Here is a 20239-nt window from a genome sequence, read left to right on the forward strand (position 1 = left end):
GAGGACTTCAGGATAAATAAGACAGCAGGAAAAGTAATGAAGGAATTAAACTGACCTTCTTTAGAAATGGGTGAGACAGGGTAAACAGGGAGAGATCTTGTTTTGCTTTCATCCTGGAAAAAATAACATTTCTTCCTTTCCAGTTCAGCACAGTTGAGTGATTTGGAAACAAATCTGTTTTCTCTGGAAAGATCTATTTGCCCAACAGACTTTTTTTCTTTTCTTTTTTTTTTCTCCCCTTTTTTTTTTTTTTTTTTTTTTTTTTTTTTTTTTTTTTTTTTTTTTTTTTTTTTTTTTTTTTTTTTTTTGGCAAAAAGCAATAGGTTGAAAGAACAAGGCTTGTCTTGTTAGTAGGTTTAAAGGGCTCAGTAATTAACTGGTACATTTGGAGGCATGGCATGCAGGATACTTGCTGCAACCTACTTTATTACAGTGTCACAGGGAAGTGCTGTGAAATGGGCAAGAACTTTAAAAGAACACTGTTTATTTCTCAGGCAGTATCAGATAGCAGGATTATTTCATTATGAAGTTAATCCAGAGCATTTGCTGAGGTAAGAACACTCTGGCATGACCTTTGAGAACATGCTTTCATCTGTGACATGCTTTCTCTCTCCCTCCCTTTCTTTCCTTCTTTCTATCTTTTCTAGGTTGAAAACAAAGCCACACTTATTTAGTCTAAGGACAGCATGCACTTTTTCCCATTAGTCCTTTGCAATACATAGTAGGTGCCTTCAAAAAACAAATTGACATCCTGTGATTTGGGGAAGTCTGTCACAAGGGTCATTTGTCCCTGAAGTCATCTCCTTTTGGTGCACAATGTGTAGCAATGTTATTCACGGCCAAACCTTTTTTACTCCCTTATGCTTTTTGCTTTTTCCGCTTCTTTTTTTTTCTTTTCTTTTTTTTTCCTTTTTTTTTTTTTTTTTTTTTTTTTTTTTTTTTTTTTTTTTTTTTTTTTTTTTTTTTTTTTTTTTTTTTTGTTTTGTTTTGTTTCATATGATACTGCAGGCAATTGCTGGCTTGAAATAAAATTAACAAAAATGTTAGTGGCTCAAAATAGGCCTATAATTCCATGCTGCAGTGTTTTAAGTCCTAGTGGCTTGACCTTGTGAAGTCTTACATATCTGCATCTTGCAGTTATTGTAAATAATGTAAAGAAGTGCTCAGCGCTCCTGGAATACAGCTACTGTTAGCCCATTACCCAAATGTAGAAGCCAAAATAGAGGCATCCCTATTTGGAAATGCAAAGCAAACAAGACTCTTGAAGTGCCAAATAGACCCTTGTGGGAGGGAAGAAAGTCTCTTCAAACATATTTCTGGAAATGCAAAAGATAAACATTTACCTTGCAAAAGGATGCCTCTCATATCTCAAGGGCAGCCTAAGCACTGAAAATCTCCCATGACTCGTATGCAAAGCCAGATTCACCATTGGTACTGAAACTGAGAAGTGCAGCATTTGCCAATTTGGCAATTACCTTCTCCGTCTTGAATATAATGAACAGTGTATCCAATTGCAGATATCCACAGGCATTTCCTACTGTTATACAGAACTCTTCAAACTGAGGGCAAGATTTGGCCCTAAATATCGGTACATATTTATTGCTATATTCTATTTTTTTCATTCCCACTCTTTACTTTTAGATTCTGCCCTTTTTTCATCAGGTATTAACAAGTATCGTGGTGTATGGGTGTACATTGCAGTAGGGTTGCATGGTACTTCTGTCATAATGAGATTTGTCAAAAAACCTTATCCTCCTTTCCATTTAAAGGCCAGGTCATCAATTTTTCTTTTAATCCAGATCCCAGCGGAACAACCTGGAAGGAAAATTGTGACTTGCTGAATCATTGTCTCTTCCTGATCTCCTTGCTGCCCCGGCGAAGGACAGAGGCATCTGAAGCAGTTCAGTTTCTCTAACAGAATCTTTTTGGGATTGCACCAATGCTAACACTTTGCGATCATAGTTTTGTCTTTTTCCCGGTTCCTCATGTGAGACCAGAGCCATTGGCACAGAAGACCCAGCCATGCAACCCAGAAGGCAAAGGAGGAGGAGCTGTTTGCAAATCAGTATGATTTGCTTTCATGGCTTCCTCCGTAGGGAGAAATGAAGTGCAGAGGGAAAGGATTATATTGAAAAGATCAAAGCGGATAGAGACGAATGAGTTAATAGGCATGTTTTTCAAAAGAAATAATTCTCCTGACATCTCAAGGGATGGGTGAAGGGCATATTGCCTTGTCAGTTAAACACAGCCGTTAGTTTCAAGCCCATACTAATTAGCCAGTTTAGAAAAACACACCACTCAGCATTTCTAAATGCAGACTGCAGCCTCTGCCACTCCTCAGCACAGATATATTTGTCCACATCCTCTCAATGTATCATGCTGGTACAGAGGTGGCTTCGTTAGTAGTTAAAAGAGAATAAGGGATCAAACAAGGTTTCGTCCAGTATTTTTCTCACTTGCTACATCCAGGTCAGTCCAGGACAAACCACTAACTGAATAAGGAGTGGGAAGCCTGCTGTGTGCTGGGATACCATTTACACAATGGAACAAATCATAGCGCTGCCAAGACCCAAGTCACTTCCCTGTGACTGCACTGGCTTGCACCTGCATAAGCAAGAGTTGTGGTCCCTAATCTCTACTGAGCTTAACAGTGGAGAGCAAGAAGGAAAAGCTTTTTTTTGCCCTTTGCTGAAAAAGGCATGTAGGAAGAGACAGCAGTATTACATCAACGGCCTGCAGAACTAACCCAGAGTGCAGAATGGATTTATAAGGAATCTGCTGTGCCTAAAACGGCTTTTAAAAAGTTTCACTTTCCCGTCTGGTCCTTCACTTCCTACAGTGTAATTCGGAGTTGCTAAACAATCACTAAATTGAAGGGACCCTGTAAGGCTCAGGTCACTTGCATTGTTTGCAGTGACGACAGATGACTGTGGCAGTCTATAGATGCGTAAGTTTGACTTGATAGAAGTACCTCAATTAAGGTGTTTGCCTCCATCCATTTTTCCCGGTAAAGAGGTAACTAAAGCTACCTGGACAGAAGTCGATGAAGTTGTGACTCCAGACTCACCACCTGCTTCAGAGGAGTTCAGAGGTCAGATATTACTTCAACCATGGAGTTTTCCCAAGGAAGCAGTGTTGGCTGTAGCTGTGCACCAGTGCGAGGAGAGCAGCAGGGCTCCCTTCTCCCCTGACTGTACTGCCTCCATGGGCAGGGTGTCCACAAGGCTTCATTTTTCTTCCTATCCTTGTCCTGATATGTGCATTTGGGCCAAAATTTCTTCAGGACAGGAAATATGACTGATTAACTGCTCGTGTGGTTGTTCAGCTTTGAGTCAAAGTAGACCTACGAGTGTCACTGTAAATTTCCATTATACTTGGCTTCCATATTCTTCTTCAATAACAGCACTGAACACATCCGGAAAGGAGATCAAGACATGTAATTTCTTTATATGATCAACTAACCCCTGCAGGATCCCCTCTTGTCTCTGCCTTTGTCTCATTGTCTACCCACCCAATAAGTGAACCATGGGACATCCACCTGCCCTGACTCTGGAGTGTTCCAGCTGAAGCACATCTACTCTCCTGCCACAGAGCCCTCAGTGCCAGGATGGCTCAGTAGAAACAGCTAAAGCTTTATCCACTCAACCTGCATCCAAAAACTGTAATGGTGTTTCTTATATTTCTTTTGCTGCCCCAGGGGACATCACTATTTTTTCCTGTTTGTTTTCTGTTGTTTTGGTTTTGTTTGGTTGGTTTTGTTTGTTTGATTTGTTTCATTTTGTTTTGGTGTTTGGGTGTTTTTGAGTTAGGGAGGCTTTTTGGTTTTGGTGTTTTTTTTCTTTGGTTTGGTTTGGTTTGGTTTGGTTTGATTTGGTTTGGTTTGGTTTGGTTTGGTTTGGTTTGGTTTGGTTTGGTTTGGTTTGGGGTCTTTTTTGAGGTGGTGGGGAGGTGCTGAGCTTTTTCCTTTCAAAACACAGGGATTGGGTCATTTGGGCTCAAGAATCTCCTGCAAATATACATTGACTCCAATGGCACGAGATGCTACTTCATGCAAAAGGAAGTCTTATTAGAGAAAGGAGCAGGAGATGCTTTGAATGAGCTTCTCCTGGTCCATTTCTGGGCATTTCTAGTATCCCCTGTCAATCTGTTGTCTGCTTATTTTTTAATAGGACAATTGGCCTGGCATTTCTCTTACATTTTGCTGACATCACTCTGTCTGAGAAATGCAGTAGTTGCTGCCATACATTCAGTACCTTTGTGTTAGATAAAGAGGTTGGGGACAGGTTCCTGAAGCAAAATGTTGCTGCTATTGCTTCTGTGTTACTGTAGAGATTAGCAGGGTATTTATTGCCTTTTTCTTTCTCTGGCTTCAATGTCCTTGTTTGTAATGTCAATGGCAAGAGCAGCTCCAGTCAATTAGAGGAATTAGACCAAGTCTCTGTTTAAGCTGTAGAGAAGGTTTGTAACTTGTCCAGGTTTTTGGGGTTTGGGTTTGGGTTTTCCTCCCCTCCCTAATAATAGTGGCTTGCTAGGAACTAGACAGCCACAATCTCATCTAAATGTTTTTCATCATCTTCCTGTGAATAGAAAGTACTTGGCAAACAACAGGAGCAAGTCCAGAAAGCTGGTTTCCAGCTGCTGTAAAGCTAAACTCCTGTTTACATCCCAGCTCAGTGGGACAGACCTTTCCCATTTCAAGCCAAACCAAGACTTGTGTGCCAGAGTTGTAAGCAGCATGAGGTAGGAAGCAGCACTGACAGAAAGAGGCTTGGTTGTGCTGTGCTATGCTGTGCTGTGCTGTGCTGTGCTGTGCCACCAGTGTGGGACATGGTTGGGCCTTATGATTGCAGCTGCAAGGAATCTCAGGGGGAAAAGGGATGTTTCCCAACCTCCCCTGAAAAACCTCTGGAGCGGATGTATCCCCTTCCTCCCCCACAGTGCTGTCTAACAAGCAAAGGAGCTGGGACTTGTTTAGGTTCTCTTTCTGCCAGCTGCACTGTCCCTGGAGTGCAAGGGTTTCCAGCAGCCAAGCAGCACCACTTCCCATGCCCTGGGAAAATGGACAGCCAAAGTGCACTTGAGGAGATTGGACTCTCCCCCTGTACCTGACATTGGTGAGGCTGCACCTCAAATCCTGTGTTCAGTTTTGGGCCCCTCACTGCAAGGAAGACATTGAGGTGCTGGAGCAAGTCCAGAGAAGGGCAGCACAGCTGATGAAGGTTCTAGAGCACAAGTCTTATGAGGGGCACCTGAGGGAGCTGGGGGTGTTTCGCCCAAAGGAAAGGAAGCTCAGAGGGGATGGTATCACTCTCTACAAGTATACCAGAAAGGAGGTTGCAGTGAGGTGGGAGTTGGTCTCTTCTCCTAAGTAACAAGTGACAGGAGGAGAGAAAATGACTTTAAGTTGCATCAGAGGAGGTTTAGATTGGATAGTAGGAAAAAATTCTTCACTGAAAAGGTAGTCAGGCATTGGCACAAGCTGTGCAGGGAAATGGTGGAATTGCCTTCCCTGCAAGTGTTCAGAAAGTGTGTGGATGTGGAACTTGAGGATAAGGTTTAGTGGTGAACATGATGATGTTGAGTTAATGCTTGAACTTGATGATACTGGAGGTATTTTTCAGCCTTAGTGGTTTTATGATTCTATGGCTTTTTGTGTTTTATGGGACTGCCTTGGGCACTTGGTGTTTCCAGAGAATCCATTCCTTCCTCCTGCTCCCATTGTCCCAAGGAGGGTTACCCATGAGGGTCTTGTGGCTGGCCATGGCCAGAAGGATGCTCCTGATGGATTCTGAGCAGAGGCAACAGCTGTCTCTAAGGTTCTACTTCAGTGTATGATGTTACAAAAGGAAGAAACGGATTCTGCAGATGAAATATAATGCAATATTGATATTTTAGAAAATAGAGAAGAAAGACATTTAAAGAAGCAGACAGACTCACTGCTCCCACCTGCAAAACTAATCTGACAACATATCTGAATGTTTTTCTGAAAACTATGTGGCCTGTGTTGCCCAGCATTCATCAGTGTGCATTTCTGACTTGCTTAAGAGCACAGCTACCTCATTTCTGGGTAATTAAGTAGTCGGAAGCACCAACTAAGCCTAAACAAACATCCTTTACTCTAACAAGGAAAGTTATTGTGTAGCCTTTCAGGACACAGTTTTCTGTAGTATGCCATGACTCTAATGTCTATTAATTATTTCTAAATGGTTTAAGCATTATCTGCCTTTGGGTAAATTCTTTCCTTATAGTGTAATCTAACCTGTGGGAGGGTAAATTAAAAAACAGTGGTTTTCCATATCACCTCCCCAAACAACAGATTCTTCTTTTAATCACTATCACCCTCACCATCACACACCAGGTTTCAGGAGCTGGAAAAGATTAGCAGAATGGTTTCTCGGATTCCATTGCATATGTCACTGAGTCACTAGTTTTAAAGAGAAAATGTGGGGGGGCCCTTTTGGGACTTACCTCTCCTTCCACCTACAGCAAGAAGGGAGCCTGTTTGCTCTTTGCCTTTATGATAGTTTAAGTATTGCAAGTATCTTGAGGCTGTTTTCATGAGGTAAAGAGTTTGGTGAGATTTTACTTTGTGAAGCTACCAAAAATGTCTCACAAACAGACAAACTGGAAACCCAAACATATCTACTCAAGTAGAGCAGTCAGTTTTATTTTACACAGGAAAAACTGTGTGAGTCTGCATGGTTTACTACTTTGTAGTGTCAAGCTCAGACTTAGAATTTTGTGATCAAGTACCAATATTAACTAAATTGTGACTCATCGTTGCTGAAACAGAGTGAGAGAAATATCATTTAAAATAAAATTGTTTGGGAATATGTTTTTCCTCTCTTACTACACTTTCTTTAGCAACCACAGACTCATAGGAGATGTCACTCCCTTTCGCAGGACAGGGTGATGGGAGAACACAACGCAGAAGACCAAAGAAAACCTGAAATCCACAAACTGGTTTCAGAATGAGAAGCTAAAGTCTTCTCATGGTTACATAGATGAAAACAGACCAAATTTTATTTCTATGTAGCCAGCATTCCTCGGATATAGCTCAGGCAGACCAGAATTGGTGTAATAGATGTTAGGTAGCTGATTGCACAGGACAAAGTCCCTACTTACTCCTACTGGTGTTTATCACACTTTGTTGCAGAGTGCCCCTGAGGCCAGCATTTCAAAAACCAAAACTGTGTCTTTCAGCCTCCTTAAGCCAAGAGGGCTTCCACCTTGTCATGGGAGTTTTCTCTTGAAATGTTGTAGCCACAAGGGTTCCCTTATGTGGCCATAAAGCACCATGCATGTCTGTCAGCACGCAATAAATCCAAATTAATAATAGGTCCTCAAAGAGCTACATACTGCTTCCAAGATACCTCAACATGTAGGCAGAATGGTCTCCCCACAAATAATGAAGCATGCTCTGACGTAATGGGACACTTATGAATGAAGTTGGTTTTTTGTACGAAAGACAGGATTTACAGCTCAATGCGTGCACCCAGCAGGCAAGTCTGTCCAGAAAAAAATGCCCTTGTCCATATTTTACAATGTATAGCACAATAGCAATTGCAAAGAAAAAATACAAACATGCTTCATATTTTACGTCCTCTACCCAGTACCACTTCAGCAAGGAAAACTCTGAAGACCTGAGTCAACCCTGACTCATCTCCTGAGAGGGGATTCATTCCCGGCAGCAATCCACATACACTGTGTAGGCACACACTGCTGCCTAGAAAAGGCAGCCACATGGGGAGTTGTCTTGTGGTTGCTCAGAGAATGACGCATTCATTCACCACCTCACCTGACTTGCCTGGCTTGGCCAACCTCCTTGCTAGTCCTCCCCTCTTTCCACCTCTCCTGAGGCTGCTTTACACCCCCTTCTCAGAGGGCTTTCTGCTGCCAGTCCTGGCAGGACTGATGGGAGGGTTGCAGCAGTGCTTGAACCTGCCCAGGTCCATGAGTTTGGGCTAAGCTAGGCTTGACTCTAGACATGATAGACATTTCTACCTGCCTAGCTTGAGACCTTGCGCAGGACACGATAGAAGATGAGATGTGAAGGAGTGAGTTCCTGGGATCTTTACAGTCACTAAACAGGTTCTGTGAATTGTTTTATGTGGATGAACTTGGCTCATGATGTCTATGCCCAAATACATAAGGACAAGTTTTCGGTCAAGCCTAGGGAATGCTTCCCTCCCCTTTGTTCCAGCCAATCCTGAGACTTTTTTTTTCCCCCCTCAGGACTATGGCTTCATTTTTGTAGTGTGGTTACTGCAGCAGGACAACACATACAGTTGTACTTCCATGTCACCTTGTGAGCCTCAGGAAGCAATAACATAACTTGGAGTAGCCTGTGCAGGTTGGGCCACACAAACCATCACAGCACCACAGAGACAGATACGGCATTTGGCAGTCTACCTCCCTCCCTCTAGCCACTCACTGACATCATGTCAGGGACAACACATATCATCACACACACATGAGCAGCACAGTTTGCCTCCAGAAGGGATACCCCTCTGGAAGAGTTCCAGGATCTTACTCCTTAGGTTGTAGAAATGTACAGGCCAGACTGAATCTTACAGCAGGATGAAGGTGAGCAACTGGGTACCTACCTAAGGAGTAAAATGCTTTATAATGACCATCTGACAGAGCAACAGGGTGTCAGAGCAAGTGTAGACTCTGCTAAAGCGTGCTTGCTGGGTCAGTGTCTTTGAGTATTTCTCAGCTCATATTTCTGGGTGTGTCCCCTAGCCCTGCTCGTCACAAGGATGTGACTCAGCAAAGCTGTTTCCATGAAAAGAAGCTGAAGTAGGACATGCTCAAAATGGTCCCCTGGTCAAAATGGTCTCAAAATGGTGACTGGGAGAAACCAGAAGAGTGAGATGTCTCTCATGTGTCTGCCCCGTAGACAGGATAGACATGTAACAGGACTTGGAGGTCTTTGAGGAAAACGGGAAAGATTTATTTTCTTCATGTCATCAAATTCTTATTGTCACAGAAAAAGTGCTCCTTAAATCTTCATTGGGAAAGGACAGGGAAACAGAGGATATCTGGGAGCTGATGAGAGTGTTGTGTGGTACCAGGGTTATACTTATATATGCCCATATAGCTGTCCATAGAGATAAATTGGACATAATCCACCTGGCTTTGGTACTGCTACCACTTAGCTACTGCAGTGTGGCGTTTGGGGTAGACTGCAGAAGACATTAGAGGCAATGAAAATATCATTTTCTTTGGAGGCTCAGCTTTGTTCAGGAAGCATATCAGGGCCTGATAGTGCATTTGAACCTACCTATGAATTTGCATGAGACTGAGGAAACAGGAAAAAGATGAGAAGAGCTGTGGCTTGCAATGGTTCCTGGAATGGGAGCTGGAAACAGATTGTGAGACCTTATCTTTCAACTGTGTCCCCAGGGAACGATTCTTTTCCTAACAGCTGTCATTTTAGTACATTGCTTCTTATCCAACCTTCAGTGTCCACAGAGGGCAATTCATTTTCCCATTTTGGCAGAAGTCATTTAGCCAATCTCAAGACAGTTCTCATATCTCCTTTCTCTTTTCCGTATCTTCCAGTCTGTACAGGGGAATGACTTGATCTTCCAAATTTTAGAAGCAAATTTGTTATATTGTCTGTGGAATACAGCACCTCCTTGAAATCAGAAACTGGTGTAATAGGAGTGAGATGAGATCCTCCCTTGGCAGTGCCAGCAGTGCACCGCAGGGCTGAGCAAACCATGTTCAGGGTGGGTCTGCTGCAGCTGCAGTATTCCACAGAGCAGGTGTGCTCTGCACTGTTTTAAGAGTAAGGATGTTTGTAAAGGAGGGCATGTCAAGGCATGGAGATAGAATCCATGTCACCTGCCATTGTATGCCTACAACACATTTATTTACATCTGAGCTAATCCACTCTTGGATCCCTGTTGAGTCACTGCAAAGGAATATACAGTGTATTTGAAATGTCTACCTGCAGATGAGAAGTCCACCTTCAGGTGTGCTTATTATTCCTGATGATGTAGAGACACTCAGGATGCCTAGATGTAGATGTTTTAATTGGTTCAGAGGAATCTGACCCAAAGAGATTGCTTTTGGGTGAGAAAAATTTGACATCACTCAAAATGCTTCTCTCTGTGCCTTCCTTGTTCTCTATGGAAAAGGAGGATGTTTATCCTGCACCTTTCCTCATTCCAAGCTCCCCAGGTGTCCATGTCATATGGGACCAACCTTCTGATGGATGTCTGAAAACATCCATCACAACACTGAAAACTCCAGCCCGCTTGTCCATGAGCACACATCCACATGCATGCAGTGAGGAGGATATGAGCCTGTTGCACCCATGTGTCTCATCCATTCCATGATGGCAAAGCCCTGCTTCAGACATCCATACCCATTTTCTATCAGGAAACCTTAAGCTGAGCTGTGGCCATCTTACAAGCTGCAGGTGATGAAGGGCTGTGACAGACAGTATCATTTGGTGATGATGATGAGTGACCTTGATACCTCCTGTGCACTGTGATAACCCAGACTGTCACCAGGCTATCAAACTTCTTGGAGAGAGTTGCAACAGATCAGAGAGATGCTTAAGAGGGGCCTTACAGGGGAAGGTAGGAAGGAGGTGGGGAAGTGATCAGGAGGAGGCACAGGAAATGGTGAGGAGGCTATAGAAACAAGAGGAGCTGAAGGGACTGGCCACCACCTCCAGCTCCCTATCTGCCTCAAGAGATGTTTCACAGATGACTTTTGAGACATTTTAGGCCACCTATCCTATTTCCATCCTCTACCAGGAGGGTTGCTGGCAGGCAGCACATTTTTCAGTGCTTTGTCCAGGCCCGTGTTTACTGCTTATCCTCTGGGACTCACACTGTCTCCCCCAGGAGGCTTCACTGGCAGTCTAGGAGCTTCTGGGCAATCAAGCTGTAATTTTCCTTTGCTTCGTTTTATGCTACTACTTCAAGTTGCTCCTCTTGCCCTGTTCTCAGCAACTCTTTCCCGACCTAGTGCTTTCTCTCTCCTGACTCATCAGCTATCATTATCTCAATCTTTGCAAGTACTAGGCACAGTTTAAAAACACATCCTCAGGTCCCTGGAGGTGTTTACTTCTTTGTGTTAAAAAACAGACTTGTGGACAATGTGACGTATCACTTACACAGTTCAGAGGCAGGGCATTTCCCACATTATAAAAGAGTGGACCGCAGCCACAGAATTTGAAACATCACTTAAAAACACTGCTATTTCAGAGGGAGGATTGTTCCTTGATGCTAAAAAGCATAGTTGTACTTGGCAATTTGTGTATATTTCAAAATGCTGATGGTTTTCAAGACCCTTTATATTTACAAAGATCTCTGTGCCAAACTAAGATCCAGCAGTAAAAACGAACAGATAATGAAACAAACATTGTGGTGACAAAAAAAAAAAAAAAAAAAAAAAAAAAAAAAATTGGGGAAAAAAAAAAAAAAAAAAAAAAAGAGAGATAAACTGTTGCAATAATGTACTTTCCCAGGAAAATTAACCATTACAACAGTGCTGGTAAATCACCGGATAGTGACTCCTGCTTATAAACATGATTTTGAAATCTTACAGTGTTTTTATTTCCACGGTAGTATTGGCAGTAGCTTTGTAAAGGTTTTTTGGCACAGAAAGAAATTTGTCCTTAAAACTGTGACTGGGACTTTTGAATGCTTCTTAGAGAATTACATTAAATGAATGGGAGTTGTCTTCCTAAATTATTTACAAATCTTTAAAAGTCTTATTCTAGCTCCATCATATGCAAATATTTGTAATCTATGAAGCTGTTACGGAGAAATATGAAGCATAAATTCTCTTGTGAGGTGGGCACAGGTCCATAATTCAGAACTCTGTGGTAAAGAAGGAAATCCTCTTATTACCTTTCAGTATCAAACTGTGAAGACCAAGTACAAGTTTAGGTCATATTCAGCTTTTCCCCAAAAATCTTTCTAAATCACAGTTTTGTTGGACTTTGTGGTCTAGGTGATCTGTTTTAACCCCATCAGGGAACTGCCACCAAACTATGATGCCACCCAGAAAGACGCTGCACTGTGGGCATTGGAGCACAGACTAAGACACTTCTTTGATGGACAAGAATGGAGACTTGCCAGAAATTATGCCATCTGAACATGGCATCTGACTGAAATCCAAATCCAGGCTGTGCTGGTATCAACCACAGGATGTGGTGATCCAAGTTCCCCCTACTCAGTTCTCGCCTACATACCCTGCCACAGCTGGTGACAGGCAGCATTCTTGCAGGCTATTACAGTGGAAAAGATGGAATAAACGTGAAGGATTAACTGTTCTCACTCAGCCTTTGACGTGTTCCCTCTGGATCACAGTTTTTGGCACATCTGTGCTTCTTTGAGCAGAGGTGAAAGCAGTCTGCTAGTGTGATATCCATCATGGGCTATGCCTGTGATCACACACACGTAAACACAGGCGCACTCAGGGTGAATTTCTCCATAAACAACAGTGTGGTCTCAAGGGCTACATTGCCATTACAGTGGAATTTCATGCCATTAGCCACTGGGTGAAGTGTGATGTTACCACTCCAATGTTTTTCAGATCCCAATCTGTTTAGTCACAGGGACTCAAAACTCAGCTAACCTTTTTCAACATTCCTGGGCTGGAGATTCTTCCCTACATAAAGAATTTTTTTGTTTCAGTGTCTGCTGTATCTCGAATACTGAAACTACAAATGGTTCACTTTGGTCTAAGAATACAGGTGGTAGAAACTTTCAGGTTTTCATTACTTAGTTTTTTTTTTCTCACTGTAGTACTATTATCCCATTCATTGTTTTCAGCTCTTAGATATGCTACTCTGAGCTGGACGTGCACATAATAAGTTCCAGGATCATTCAGGTCCTTTTTGTAGATATTCCCTGGCTTAGTGACCTGATTCACTGCAATTGCCCTGATATTAAACTAGTGTGGTTACTGTTAATGGAGTCAAGAAACGACACCACTCTTTCCCCCTCAGCTCAGAAAAAAATCGTAAGATGGAATAGGACAAGTGTAGAAAATATCCTGCTTTCTCTGTAAAGAGGAGGCAGGCTGTGGAGATGGTTTGGGTGCTAAGCTGGCCAGAGAGGGATAGGAAAAGTTTAGAGTTGAGGTATGGTTGTGTAGGGGTGAGGAAAGCCAAGGTGAATCTGGAACAGAACCCAGAAAGGAAGGGTTTCTACAAGTATGTTAACCAGAAAAGGAAGATCGAAGAAGGTGTACCCCCCACGATAAACAATATTGGAAAAATGGTAAGAAAGGATGAGGAGAAGGCTGAGGTACTCAGTAACTTTTTTGCCACAGTCTTTAATGCAACTGCTCTTCCCACAGGCCTCAAGTAGATGGATAGCAGGATGGGAACTGGGGGAGCAAAGTCACTCTTAGTGAAGATCAGGTTCATGACCACCTGAAGAACCTGAAGGTACATAAGTCTATGGGAACTGCTGCAATGCATCTGAGAGTCCTCAGGGAACTGCCTGATGTAATTGTCAAGGCACTTTCCATAATATTTGAAAAGTCATGGCAGTCAGGTGAAGTCCCAGATGACTGGTGAAGGGGAAACATTGTACCCATCTTTACAAAGGGTAGAAAGGAGGATCCTTGGGACTACTGACCTATCAGCCTCACCTCTGTGCCTGGGAATATTGTGGAACAGATCATCCTAGAAGCTGTGCTAAGGTACGTGGAGGACAAGGAAGTGATTCAGGACAGCCAGTATGGCTTCACCAAAGGCAAGTCCTGCTTGACCAACCTAATTGCTTTCTATGATGGAGTGGCTACATCAGGGACCAGGAAGGCTTACAGATGTCATTTATCTGGATCTCTGTAAAGCCTTTGATGTGGTTCCCCATAACATCCTTCTCTCTAAATTGGAGAGAGATAGACTTGATGAATGGACAGTTAGAATGGGTAAGAAAGTGGTTGGATGGTCACATCCAGAGGGTAGTGGAATGGCTCACAGTCCTAATGGACATCAGTGACAAATGGTGTCCCTCAAGGGTGTGTATCAGGACTAGTGTTAGTAGTATCTTCATTAATGACACAGATGAAGGCACTGAGTGCACCCTCAGCAAATTTGCCGATGACACCAAGCTGAGTGGTGCGGTTGACACACCTGAAGGATAGGATGCCATCCAGAGGGACCTGGACAAGCTCAAGAAGTGGGCCCATGGGAACATCATGAGGTTGAACAAGACCAAGTACAAGGTGCTGCACCTGGGTCGGGGTAACTCACAATATCAATACAGGCTGGGGGTGATAGAGAGCATCCCTGACCTGGGGTGCTGGTGGATGAGGGGATGGACATGAGCTGGCAGTGTGCACTTGCAGCCCAGAAAGCCAATTGTGTCCTGGGATGCGTGGTCAGGAGGCCAATGGAGGTGATTCTATTCCACTCTGATGAGACCCCAACTCAAGTACTGCATTCAGCTCTGGGGTCCCCAACACAGGAAGGAGCAAGTCTAGAGGGGGGACTACCAACATGATTAGAGGAATGGAGCACCTCTCCTATGAGGAGAGACTGAGAAAATTGTTCAGCTTGGAAAAAAGAAGGCTTACTTAGGGGTGACCTAAGTGCAGCCTTCTAGTACCAGAAGGGAGCCTACAAGAGAGCGGGAGAGGGACTTTTTGCAAGAGCATGTAGTGACAGGACAAGGGAAAATGTTTTCAAACTAAAAGAGAGTAGGTTTAGATTAGGTATACGGAAAAAGTCCTTTATTGTGAGGGTGGTGAGGCACTGGCACAGGTTTCCCAGAGAAGTTGTTGATGCTTCCTCCCTGGAGGCCAAGTTGGATGGAGTTCTCAGCAACCTGGTCTAGTGAAAGGTGTCCCTGCCCATCACAGTGGGGTTGGAACTGTATGATCTTTCAGGTGCCTTCTAACCCAAATCATTCTAAATGATTCTATGAAATGTTGAGTGGGCAGGCCACAGGAATCAGGTCACTGGCAAATAGATCTGGGATTTCAAGGAGGCTAGACAAGAACATGGAGGTGAAAATGCCCCACCCGGGACATCGCCTCTACAAAACCTCTGTTCTTTGTGTGACCAAACACGGCAGAGTCACAGCAGGAGTCATCCATACACTGGGGCCACATACAATGTCGAACAGGAGAGAGAGAAGGTGGATCAGTGCCTGGCTACGTCACATAAAGTAGATGTCTGCTAGCAGCAAGGAGCATGGATGAGGGCTGGCTGTGTCTCTGCCTTGAGTTCAAAGGGACCTACCAAATTAATTTAAATTATAGAGTGAGGGCTCGACAGCTAAAGCTGGGTAAGTTGAATCCTACCTGTGAATGCCTACATGGATAGGAAAAAAAAAGAAAATCATTTCTTTAGCATAGCTGATGATATAATGAGATCCAGTGTTTGAAAATGGTAGCTGCGCAAATTCAGACTAGAAGTAAGGAATGTTTTTTAACCACAGAGGTAATTAACCATTGGAAACACATAGCCAGGCTTGTGGCTGATTCTTCCATCACTGTCAATTTCCAAATCAAGAGTGGATTGGCTTTAGGACAGAAATGATTTTTGTTTCAAGCAAGAGCGAATGTGGGAAGTTCTCCTTCTCATGCCTCATACACTTCAGACTAGAAGTTACTGGGAAAGTAGGTAGAACAAGCCTGGAGGTTCAAATCAAAGTATCTATCTGTGTTACAGGGATACTCTTTTCCTTCACATGTTACTGGCATTGCATCTTTGCAATGTCAGGAATCATTTATATTGTATGTCCCAGCATATAGATCCAGACAAAACTCACTTATGGCAGTTTCCTTCGGGGCTTATGTCAGACTATTTCTAAAACATGGTATTAGCTTGAGCTTCAGTTTAAAATGGCAGCTCAAATTTTCCCAAGCACCAGCTTATGTTCACTCCAAGTGTATAATGATGATCTCCTTATGAACATGCCTTGCAATCATTTTTTTGCATAACAGAGAAGGGTATCTGATGTCCCAGACTTAGTGTCTTTGCATGTGTGTATTGTAGGAGGATATTAGGGGGACCTGCAGATGGTAATGTATTGAGAACAGCATTGCTTCTTATTTTAGCACTTCTTCATATCTCATTAAGAATATCAAAGAATTCTTATGAACAAAGTCAGCATAATAGCTCCTCCCATACAACTGCTGGTTTTTAACCCCATCACTCGAAGATAGGTGCTGAAAGGCATTCCAAAGAAATAAGCGTCAGACTTGTTTTAGCTGGTATTTGTAAGAGGAGGAGGAGAATCAAAACCTTTAGAGCATAACAGCAAAACAAACCACAGACAAAGGCTTTAATCCTCTTTCGAGTTACTTATTGAAAGGTAGTTTCTCACAGATGGCAGCTAATCATATGGCTAAATCAGTAACTGCTGTTACTGATAGGCACTAGTTCATTATGAGACATTATCTATGTTAGCAAACATTCAACTCCATGATCTGCAGCCCAGCTCAAGATTTAAATTGACACTAGAGTTTACAACACAAAATAAAGCTTCTTAGTTGAGTTATTATAGCTGTGATGATCCAAAACCACCGGCAAACAAAATTTTTAGAGAGTGTTCACACTCTTTCTCAAGAACCATTTCCACTGGGAAAGACTTTTTTTGACTCAAAACCCTTTCTTTTGGCCTGGTATAGAATAAGGTTTAGCTACTTTTAGGGTACTTAGCTTGTGCATTGTAACAGCTGAATTTGGGTCATATTTTATTGAATACATCCTCTATACATAAGAAAATATGGATTGTGTTTATGCATTTTCTCCTACTGCCATAGCTTTGGAAGTAATGGACATCACACCTTCATACTGTAAAACGGAAACCAAATTCTGCTGCTGCTTATATGGCAAAATGTTCCTTAAAAGGCAGTCAAAGCCCAGAGTCTGTTTAGCTGGAAGTTTCCCACTACCCCACATTTAAATGAGCAGAGAGCTGCTTTACTGAAAAGAGTCTGAAAATTCCTCAGATTTTAAAGTAATCAAACCAAAATATCAATAAATGGAGTTAATTATTGAAGCCAAGTAACGCCAGAGAGCTTAAAGAATAACAGTTGCCCCAGAAAGAGAGGGTTTACCATGCTTGAATGGACATACTCTATAAGCAGCCGGACACCCAAGAGTGGTTTTGTGCTATGCTTACGCTGTCTCCAAGATCTTTGGACTTCTTTTTGACATTCATTGTTTATATGGCTCCACATAATAGTACAGTCTTCTGAGCATTTTCAGTATCACAGCTAAGATCTAGCTCCTGGAAACAACTAAGTAAGGGTGCCACCTTATGCTATAAGACTCGTTGACCTGGATCTGCAGAATGAGAGGACACATCCAATCTGTCCTGCCAGAAACTGCTGTATCCTGTCAGTGCATGCAGGCTGCAAACAGTAGTTGTTTGTAGAAGATTTGACCAGCTTTGTGTTTTTTTATATCACTTACAACACATTTAACTGAATCTTGGATCAATTGAAGTCTAGGGGAATTATTCCAGAAACAATATTACTCTTCTCCTGCTGTGCATGATTCTCGAGAACAAAGCAACTGGAAAGACTAAAACCTCAGACATGGAGAGATTAGTCAGGGATTGGTGCCACAGCCAGAACAAGTGTTTAGTCATCCTGACACATCCTCACGCTGAGCCCTTGACCAATAAGTTCCAGCCTTGCTTGTTGTCTTCACAGAGGAGAGAAATATATGAGAAACTAAAGTTCTGTGGTAGACATCTGAGTCAAGCACTTACCACATGGCTGCCACACCCACTGCTGTTTGGTCTACTCAAACTTAATAACTCTTCATTGCATTACGTGGATTATGGAAATGCTGTAACTTCAGTCAGGTTGGCAAAGCAACATATAGCTATAAAGCAGCAATCCTTCCACTGGGAAGGATTGTGGTGGGGCATGGTGGTGTCTTCATCTGTCCCTTCATACTGTAGGTTTGTGGGTCTCTGCCCACAGAAATTACCCTGATGGAATATCTGTTTGCCCCTGGCCAGGTCTGTATAACTTTCTTTCCCATCAGAAGGATTGACTAGTAGGGGACTTACTTTTTGTTTGAACTAACTGCTTTGTTTTCCCTCTTTCTCCTAAGCTTGGGGAAACTGGCCAGAGTTTTACAGGGCTATAACACTATTTACCAAATCACCAACATTTTTTAGCTGAAAACTTCAAAATGTGAATGCCACGAAGTTACTTCCTCTTAGAAGATCAGTCTGACTTGGCTTTTTTTGGATGTTCAGCAATGCTCAATTTCATCCCAGCCCTTTCTCAGCACACCTGCATTTATGGGTACTGTTGCAACCAGAGCAGATATGTCTTACAGGAAGCCTGGAAGGCCTTGCAGCTGTCTCTGCTGCATGACCATTATTCTGTAAAGGCAAGAAATTCAGAAGCCTGTTTTGGTAATATCATTTAAGAAAAAGCAGAGAGAGGTGCACTCTGGGTGCCTCTAATAGGAATATCTCAAGGGAAAAAACCATGTATTTTGGTTGCTAGACTTCATAGTATGTATGTATGTATGTGTACAGGTATGTAAGTACATAACTACCTGTCTGTCTAGCATTCTAATATATTCTATGTATCCCATAATATCATATGACCACAACTTTTTTTTTTTTTTTAATTATATTAGGCTAACACTGAGTAGAGAACAAATGCTCTGTAGAAATTGCAACATAAAAAAAAAAAAAAAGAAAAAAGAGAGAGAAGGAATCATGGTTACTGTTATTGAAATAAAGCATAGAAATGTTGCCCACTTGTTTCCAAGGCATCTACAAGAACTGTCTGTCTTCGATGCCTCAGCAATTGCAACGCTTAAGCTCAAAAAGGGAATGAGTTTCTAAGCATGCAGGGAGTCAGCTCCCTGCTTGTTGTTCTGCCAGTGGAGACGGGTAGTAGGGGATATGAGCAATGAGCAATGTCACTTGCCAAAACAAGAAAAAATAAATGAGCACTGATTTCTGTGTCTTTACCAAAAACCTGACTTCATGCCTTGGAGGCTATATTTCTGTGGCTGCTGAGTCTGCAAGTTTGGCAGAGAAAGGAAAATAAAAAGCAAGTCGAGTGATTCGACTCTGGCATGCTGTCAGGGAAGCGTCATGTGCATGTGCTGGGAGATCTTTCATACAGACATCAGCATATGAGCAATTTTCAGCTGGGCTCCTCCAGCCTGACAGAGTGGTTACAGCATGAGAGGAGCTGATCAGAAGGCAAAATACAGAGCTCTGGACTCCCAGTCACTGGCAGCCTCGTTAGCAGTGTCTCATGAAGGGCTACGAAGATGATGAAGGGACTGGAGCATCTTTCATACAATGAGAGGCTGAGAGGGCTCAGACTGCTAAGCCTGAAGGAGAGAAGGCCAAGGGGGGTCTTACTCATATACATAAATTTACTCCGCCTGAGAGCTGAGTAAAGACAGGACCAGGCTGTTCTCAGTGGTGCCCGGTAACAGGACAAGGGGCAATGGGGACAAATCGAAAACCAGGAAAGTCTTGTGGATAATAAACTTACTTACTATGAAGGTGGTTGCCCAGAGAGGTTGAGGTCTTTCTAGCGTTGGGGACATTCAAAATCAGACTTGTTACACCCCTGAGAAATCTGCTGTCCTGTCCACATCAGCTATTACCCTGTGATCCCATGAAATGGCTTTGCTCTCCATAAAGAGTTCCTCATTCTGTGGGAGCCAACAGAGCACAGCCATGCCAGAGGCACCTGCCAAGGGGTCTGCCTGCTCCTCCACCTCCTACAGGTCAGAAGCCCAGCCTGCTCTCCAGGCTGCCTGTGCAACGTAGCAGCCACTAAGTGCTTCCTCCTATGTCATCTCACCCATAAGCTATGCAAACAGGGAAATGAACCAGCCATCCAACTGGCTGAGATGGAGATTTTCTCCATAGCAGTGTTGGCTAAGGGGAATGGAGAGGAAAACAGGTCCTACCATCTCTTTAGTTCTGTTTTGAACACAAGAGCAGCCAAAGAAGGCATTAAGTGCGGTAGCAATGTCATAGCTTCTCTCCCACTTACAGCATTGCCACTGTTGCCTCCTATCAGCTCCTCTGAAATGCAAACAATTAAAAAAAAGGCATAAATAAGAAGGGTCAGTGTCTTCAGTCAGCTAATTAATGTCCTGAATGGAGTGGAAACTCTAGCAAAAAGCAACGGGTACACAGAAGGAAGGAAGTGCCCCTCCAGAGATGTTCCAAATGTCCTTACAGGCGTACAAATTTGTGTGCTTTGGACTGGTAAAAAGCAACTGCTCAGAAACAACTGCTCA

The 20239-nt window shown here is 42.9% G+C and overlaps 1 long non-coding RNA gene across 1 annotated transcript in view; it reads left to right on the top strand.

Moving 5' to 3' along the window:
- The first annotated feature begins 396 nt into the window (after positions 1–396).
- Positions 397–20239, top strand: part of LOC114059896 — a 29373-nt gene continuing 9530 nt past the window's right edge. Inside the window, exon 1 of the long non-coding RNA XR_003571760.1 lies at positions 397–551. This is a non-coding gene — a long non-coding RNA (uncharacterized LOC114059896). The remainder of the gene's footprint in view (positions 552–20239) is intronic.

Source organism: Empidonax traillii, unplaced genomic scaffold, assembly GCF_003031625.1.
Source record: "Empidonax traillii isolate 1590-97213 ecotype Southwest subspecies unplaced genomic scaffold, ASM303162v1 scaffold247:size2371522, whole genome shotgun sequence".
Classification (NCBI taxonomy): domain Eukaryota; kingdom Metazoa; phylum Chordata; class Aves; order Passeriformes; family Tyrannidae; genus Empidonax; species Empidonax traillii.